Consider the following 8525-nt stretch of genomic DNA (forward strand, 5'->3'; position numbering starts at 1 on the left):
GTGTAATTTTAATAGTAAGGATATACATCTTTTTTGTTTGGTTTTAAAAAGCTTTATGTCGATCTTTATTAACATCTTCAAGTATTTTTTCATCCGATATAATCTTTCGTGCTGTAGTTTGAACTTTTGAGTGACTTCTAATCGTGTTCCCCCCATACTTTTGATTCATACCCAAGTCTTGACTAAACCTACATTCACTGCGGTCGTCCCTTTCAAGAAAATGAATATTATTGAAACATGGCCTGTGTATCTATCGAGATGCGTGTGTTATACCATGTGTATTACAGAGCTCAATGGCGATACATAATAGACTCAGGACGGGAAATACAAATCTCATTCTTTGATTCATTGATCTTGGTTGTTTGACTCGAACTGTGTTGTAAAAGGGGGATTAACATGTAGGTGATATAGATAAGGGAAGTTTATATATATATATATTATATATATTACACAAAATTAATGAATTTGGTATTAAACCCCTGCTGAAGTAGTTTCACGATTACAAATGATGTGCCTCGGTGTGCTTTTCTTTAAATCAGTTATATGAACATTTTACTAATTATTCGAAATATTTCCATAATTTTGTATTATAATGAGTAACTTATCATCAAGTACTCTTTAAATATCTTTTTTTACAACACTGGACCTTTATGAAAGTCCTAATGCGTTATTCGAATTAAATCATTTTATATTATCACGTGACGATAAATACGTGCATGACTGCACATCTGAACAAAAATGTTAACAACAATCTACTTTAAAATCATAAACCAAACGAACTAGACGAAAATAACCCCTGGTGTTTTAACAAAGAAAAACATATTGATTGCTACAGTAAACATTTCCTTCTACCTCGTGACCAGTTGAAGACCAACATAATTCACCTCTTACGATCATGCAATGGAATGCAAAAGCTTTACACAGACAGTCTGTTTAATTTGAAAGTCAGAGAGCAAGGAGTGAGCCATCAGTAATTATTAATGAAATATGTCAAATAAGAATTCCACTTAGATAGGGTTAAATATCGTTCAGAATTTAGTGCCTTTTTGATAACACAAGTTCAAATCCTATATTATAGAGATATACAAAATCAGTGAGACATTCCCTGGGTCGTATTAGACAGATTGGGCTGTAGTTACAGTCAGAAATGATTCATCATTTGATTAATTGAATGTTTTAAAGAAGATAGCAATTTACGTCATATCATCTACAACACGTGACAGAATGAAGTGGTTCATAGGTTCGTGAATGGGATATTCACAGTGTTGGTAGTAACACAGATAGTTATAGATAACTAGTCATTTTCGTCCACAGCATTAAGGAAAAACATGACTTTGAAAATACTGAAAGGGTGATGGAACTTGATCTTCGGTTTAACGGAGTTTGCCTTGCTCTATTTCAGAAAAAAATAATGAAATATCGATTATTTACAAAATCCTATGCGAAGCATATATTGTTATTTGACTTACTTATCGTATTAGAAAAGAAGCTGAATTGGTATTAAACAGTAAATATCCTGTCGGTATTATGGGTTTTAGGCTGATAGCATATGGCTTTCAATGGATATAACTAAAGATGAGGTAATTCTCTAGAAGCTGGTTTTTCCTCAATCATTTTGGAACGAAAAAAATACACAAAACTTACGCATCATTACACTGAGCGAAATCAAACGTACATTTCAAGAAATTTACCATGAATACTGATATCTCATGAGTTTGTCGATGAAGCAGAAGACGCTCTCTTTCCAGAATACTCAAGTCTTATTCTCTTGTACTTTTTAGGAGTGCAAATCTTTTTTTTTTTTTTTTTTTGTTCATATTTTGTCCTAGTTATGTTGGATTTGAGTTTGGATTATGAGTATGTATGACATATTGTATTTTTCTTGTTTATTTTTTGTTCGCTGAAACCTTCCTATACTGCCTATATCTACGATACAGAATACATTACAATATGAAGCTTATTTATGAAAACAAAAGGATAATAATAGTAGCAAACTGATGCCTTCATATCATTGAAAAACACTCAGCATGTCACTTGAATTCAAATTACATTAAGTGGTAAAGGGAGGGGAAAATCAACATGTGACGTCTTACAATCGTCCATATTTGTATAAAGAATATTTTGATAGTAAATTCGTGTCCACGGTGGTATTGATTTAAACCTAAAGACGTAGCACAGATGACATGTTTGTGTATACTTTGTCATAAGCGATTAGACTTGCGAGTCAACCAGTTATGCTAACGCAAGCCACGCACCTGTTGGGGAGAAGGATAAACAACCATTATGTGTCAAAAACAAACAGTGTTAAGTGTTGTTGGAGTTACATATTGAAAATGCCACCGAATAAGAAGTGATGTCAAGGGTGTCATATCTATAATGTGCCGGCCGACATGTTGATAAACACGTCAGCAGTTTGTTCAGACTGTCAACGAAACCAAGACAGACGTGTGTGGCTTCCCATCATGTCAACCCATTTGGTTATCGTCGATAAAACTACAACCCTTCTGACTTGTTTTAATGAGAAGGTGTTATTTTTACACTGAATAATTGAAGAATATGAAGCATTACACGCCAATCAATTATTTTTTAAGGTAGCAATGACGGAAATATATATAGTCATATTGTGGCTTAATCAGAAATCTGTAGAAGAATAAATACTGCGCAGATTCAAAGGAAAATTAATCATGCTTCACCTCCTCCCTGTCAGCTTATTGGTGGTTACCAGGAACATGCCTCGTGTGTGTATCATAACACTCTGTAGTATATACCTCCATTCAGTATATTACTTAACTTATCACATCAGACGAGCTTTACTGTTTCCACTGATAAGTTATATGTTACCGAAGATACGTATGTTACTTTTTTCTGTCTGACTGTGTCATACGTTGTTGGTTCCGTTGTTGTATACCTTGTTCTCATTTGAGAACATGCTGTTACTTATTTGGTTTTGACAAGGGTTTACGTGTCGTCGATGAAGCAGAAGACGCTTAATCTTCCGGAACACCTGGTTTTCTTATCCTTGTACTTATTCAGGAGTAAACGTTTAAATCTTCTTTTGTTAATATTTTGCCCAAATTCCATTTAATCTGAGTTTAGACAGCGGTAAGGTTTATAACGAATCGTGTACAAAAATTATGTATGATATTCATATCATATTAAACACCTTGTTATTCCAATAAGGTTTTATTTATGAACACCCAACAAAGACCACTTTGTTACAATGACTGAACATGGTAGGTCCATGTACCGTCATCATATAACATGGACACAAAAAATCCAATATACTTGTTAAACGGACATTACATAACAACAAATAAAATACAAACGATTATTAAGTCTTAATTTTGTTGAAGGGCAAAATATGGACAAAAGGAATGAGATTCACGGAGACCACTACGACGTTGAATTAATAAAGACAATGTGTTCCGTAAGGGTAAGCGTCTTCTGCTCCAGCAATGTTACAACATAGTATGTTTGGTAGCATGACCAGAAGGAGTTTAGGATACTGAAGAAATCGTGAAAAGTCGTTAGAAAAAAGTGTCGATAAATAATAAAGATTTGTCATAATCATTTAAACTATTCGTCAGCAGAATGACTCTTGACAATCCTTAATCTTTCAATAACTATTATCGACCAGTTTCTATTCCCCTTCCTCGCCTTCGTGTATTAGACCCTTAGTATAACTGACGAGCTCCAGCAGGGCGACACATGTATTGTGCAGTTTAATTCATTATTTCGCTGTACTATATCTAATTCTTAATTTGTATTGAAAGTTTCTAATCACTTGTCTTCGTACAATCTATGTTATATTTGATATGTAATACATTATGAAAAATATAAAATAATTGAAGACAAACAGGAAACATGAAAATTTGCGTCATTAATAGTCCTGGGTTATAGGTTATACGGGTAACCAGTGGTTGAGTGTTAATTGACTTACATTTACCATGCTATGGTAACTTACCAGATCGGACGTATCTGGTTATCTTCATGGGTTTTATTCTGGTTCACCGTTTTCTATAAGATTAACATCAGTCGACAAAAATGAATATTGTTTATTTTAGAACAAAGACAGGCAGGTACTCAATGCAACAACAGTAACGACGATATTGGTTATATAAATATTTCCTTTATAAAAGTAGTACGTGTAATGCGGACACTTCTAACAGACTCTGATTCCGGAAAAGTTCCATTTTACTGTTACCACGGCTGATGAGTACATGAACTGTTCTTTTGAGAAATATGTCATGATCTTAGACAGTTATAACAACCGCAAAGGGTGCTCGGTCTTTTGGAATTTACATGCATAGCTCATTTCACACCATCTTGTGACATAAAAGCCCCACATCCGTGACTACCCCATATTTCACCTGTGTGGAAACAAGATTAGAGCAGGCAGTCGGGCATGCACCCATTCCCGGCCTGAAATGGCAGTTAATTGGCATTGCGTAACCATCGTGAAAAACAGCTTGATTCTTGACGATCGTGCATTGTTAACATGCACTGACGCGCTCGTCTAACATACACTGTCTACAAAAAAATATTGATGGATTGACTTCGTGGTTATCATTGTTACAGTGAGGATTTGAAATCTTTATCATAAAATAATTTATCTTCAATAAAATCTGAAGATATGATACAAGATTATGTCAGAACTTAAATCGTTCGCTTTCAGCAATACAATTAGACTGGAAACGTATGATGGAAAATCAGAATTGCCTTTGTGGACTTTGGACCGATGCTTTTGTAAGGGAACTGATTTTATCAAAATGTAGCATCCTCTTATATCATAAATTTGATTGAATAGTTACATAATGTGTTATAAAATTGTTAATAACATACTAACTGTTTAACATGATATTACCAAATAGCCACTTTGCAACAAAGGTTTTCGATGGTGGATGAACATTTCCAAAATGAACATCACAAATTTTCATCAGTTTTAAAATGCCATGCCATGACCTTATTCAATCAGACATTCCTAGAAGTTCATATAGTAAAGGCACGAACTCTACCTAATCACTTCATTACAAAGTGGTGGAACGTAAGGGATATTGTCTGTTATATCAATTAATTTTCTAATAGTTTTTCGGCTTTTTTGTTCTGTTTATTTAATTATTTATTTCTATCAATTTTCTCTTTATTTTATTATCGCCATTTTTTCCCTATGCATTAAAAAAATGAGTACCTATTCATAACAAAGAATCTTTAGAGTAACTTGAAGCAAAATATAGATATACCTGCTAGCTGTGACAGATTTCACAATCATAGACTGTGACCAAATTTTGGAGAACTAAATGTTAATCCTGTAACATTTGTAGGAGACCGACTTACTGAGAAAGTGTCTGAACATTATTGGTAGCTACAGAGCTCCCCGCCAAAACGTTGTACTGCTTTTCTGACAGATCACTTAATTATTTGTGAATTAGGGTCAATGATAGCTAAGTCGTTAACCTAAGAACTGGCCCTCTCACTAATCCAGATATCAAACTGACACGATACCTGTCGGTATGCGTGTTAATCCACTAGCCGCTTTCCAATACACTTCCCCATTATGTGTGCATGTTGTGAGATATTCAGCGCCTGTATAATGCAGCTCACAATGTAGGAATATTTAAGGAACAAAGAGCTACCACGTCAAAAAATGAAATACCGACTTATGAAAAAAACGCTAATTTGAACTAAATATGAATAAAACCATTCTTTATTTACAGGAGAGTATTTCCCGAGGTAGAGTCATACATTGTTGAATGATAAGTGTCTTTTGTTTCATTAATGATTACAGCTATCTAATTTGTGGTTAAATCTAGGTACAGGAACGTCCTCAAAGAGAGAACCGGGATTGGCATTTTAGCCGTATGTCATCATTCATAAGAAAAAGCACAAGAACCAGATTAACTATGCCCTGTTTCATAAAAGGAAACAAAAAATGACATTGAAATGATTGCAAGATATTTCTCAACAATTCCCTAAAATTAATCATGTATGACTAACAACTTAATTTTACCTTTGTCCAGCCAAACATTGGTGTACACTTGAATTGATTCGACAATATATGCTATGATAAGGATATTTTAAAGTTCAGGAAATTATCTTTTGGTGAAACAATATATTAAGGTTTTGATATGATGTACTTAAACAGTTTTATGACGCTGCCGTTCTTTGCCCGATAGGTCATAGTATGAGGTACGGATGAAAAGTTGACAAAAATTCCAAAAATCTAAAGAATTTGACACCAATGGGTACCACATTGGTAAAAAAACTTAATCATTGAAAAAGTTGAGACAAAACGAATACTTGAACACTTCCTTGTCGCTTCTTTGTCCACTTACCCAGAGTACAAAATGTAATCTATTCCACGAGGAGATCCACTTATATGATGAAACGGTTGATGTTATTTCGATAATTATCATGAACACATTCTATCAATCAACCCCGTGTTCAATTATTTTTCTACTTAATTGCTTTATTCAAGATCTGCTAAGAGTAGAAATATACAACAAAAAATAATCCAAAAACTGAATTTTCCTAGGGAACCAAATATCTTCTGAAGAGCCAGAACACTCAAAACATCAACAATATGATTGTATCATAGTTTGCAATAAAAAACAGATATTAACAATTTCCTATTAACCTTTAAAAGGTGGACTACAAGTTCAAAATTGCTGTAAAATAGATGACATAGATTTGTGTGGTGACATCAAATAAACTTGAAAGACAATCACTTATACAATAAACCACTCACCTGTTGTCTGAGATAGTAAATGTTGCGGAAACAGTGAAGAATGATGTTGTGGTGTCGAAATATAGTGGAGATTGTTATCTTCAGCCGTCTTCAAAGTGTTATATTTGTTAATCATATATTTTCAAATCTTATGAGTTGTACTGATTCATTTAATTTTGTAGATCACTGCTTCGATTGGGTCTGTTTATAAGATAAAATCATGATAAAATGTCAAACATAAATTCAAACATTTTATGACTGAGTTCACTTGCGCAAATACGTCCTACTTAAGTTGACGGATAAATATTCCACTTAACTTCGAGATTGTCAATTTCCTTTTTTTATTGAATGGCTGAAATTTGTCATTGTGTCGCCAAATCATTTAGGTATTTACATCCTTATTAGTGACAACGATGGCGTGAAGACTATTTAGTCGTATTAATATGCGTTTTCATGCGTATAAAAAGTACTACATTCAGGTACATATAGTCATCTTCGTGTGGTTTCGATTTTACAACGCGTGAGGCAGACCAAATGGGGGCAGAATTCCAGATGCCACCTAACGTATCGGCTAATAGCGCAGATTTGTATCTGGTGTTCAAGTCTTCTGATGCAAGAAATTACACCTACTTCTTTGGTAAGATTATAGATTGACAATGTCTTGTGTTTTTTCAGAACTACTGAAGCAATTAACTCTTAAATACCCATTAATCGTGTTACATTACACAAACTAGAGAAGTATACAAGACTTCGTTTAATGATAGATTAAACCTATTCAATTATTACTAGATGAAATCTACTCAATTAAACGGGGGTTGATACTGGAAGTCGTTTTGCTCGTAAATCTTCTCAGAATTACTATAGTGTAAACAACGGTGCCATATCTTGATATCCCACACAGCCATATTGACGTGTCTGGGTCTAAATATCGTCTGAACGAAAGTACCTCAAAGACAAGCGAATTAAGGACCAACAAGGGATTCGTTTTAACCCAATCATTCTGGCGGCAGTAACCACAATCATTGCCTGTTTTTTTGCAGAAGATAACCTATGGACTTCGTTAGGTAGAGGGGATTAAAAAACGAACATAAAATTCCCTACATCTGCGAAATCAAATATATTTTTTGCGAATGCTTATTTTCGCTTTTCTGTCCAAAAAAAAAAATCTCGTGCATTCCTTAACCTGGATATACGTCTAGATTATATCTGTCAGAGTAATTATCTACACTAATTTAAAAAAAAGCAGTGGCTTACTAATTACTTAAGTGGTAATCGTATTTTAAAGGTTTTCAAGAGAATCACAAACATTTGATGCATGCAATCAAAATTGTGAAGAGTTGCGCATTCTTGATACGTCCCAAGAACAGAAAAAGCTATTTGTTCCTGAAGAAATACACCCCCCCCCCTCCAAACAAAAACAAAAAACACTATAATTACTTCATTGTCATTGGTCAAAAACAAAATACATCTGGGTGGTATCGGGATTACAGACCATCAGTTAGTAGACATTCTGAAATGTCTAGAGCTAAAATTAGGTACAGTATTTACTGTGTCAAAAAGATTAGGAGACAGCGTGTGAAACCTAACCAAACAAGTACTAGACGACGGACGCGTGTCTAGGTACAATTGACAAACCTTTTTCCCGCCATCACGTGATTTTCACTGCCGTGTGTCACACCATGTATCCAATTAGTTGACACCAAAAGTACACATGTGACACCTTTGTTGTGCTTTGTTTGAAAATGTGTCAAAGTTGATATACCTTTATTTTTATATTCACCGGGATGAGTCATCGTATTAA

Source organism: Ylistrum balloti, unplaced genomic scaffold (assembly GCF_031769215.1).
Source record: "Ylistrum balloti isolate Yb309-2 unplaced genomic scaffold, AGI_CSIRO_Ybal_v1 Utg370820, whole genome shotgun sequence".
Classification (NCBI taxonomy): Eukaryota; Metazoa; Mollusca; class Bivalvia; order Pectinida; family Pectinidae; genus Ylistrum; species Ylistrum balloti.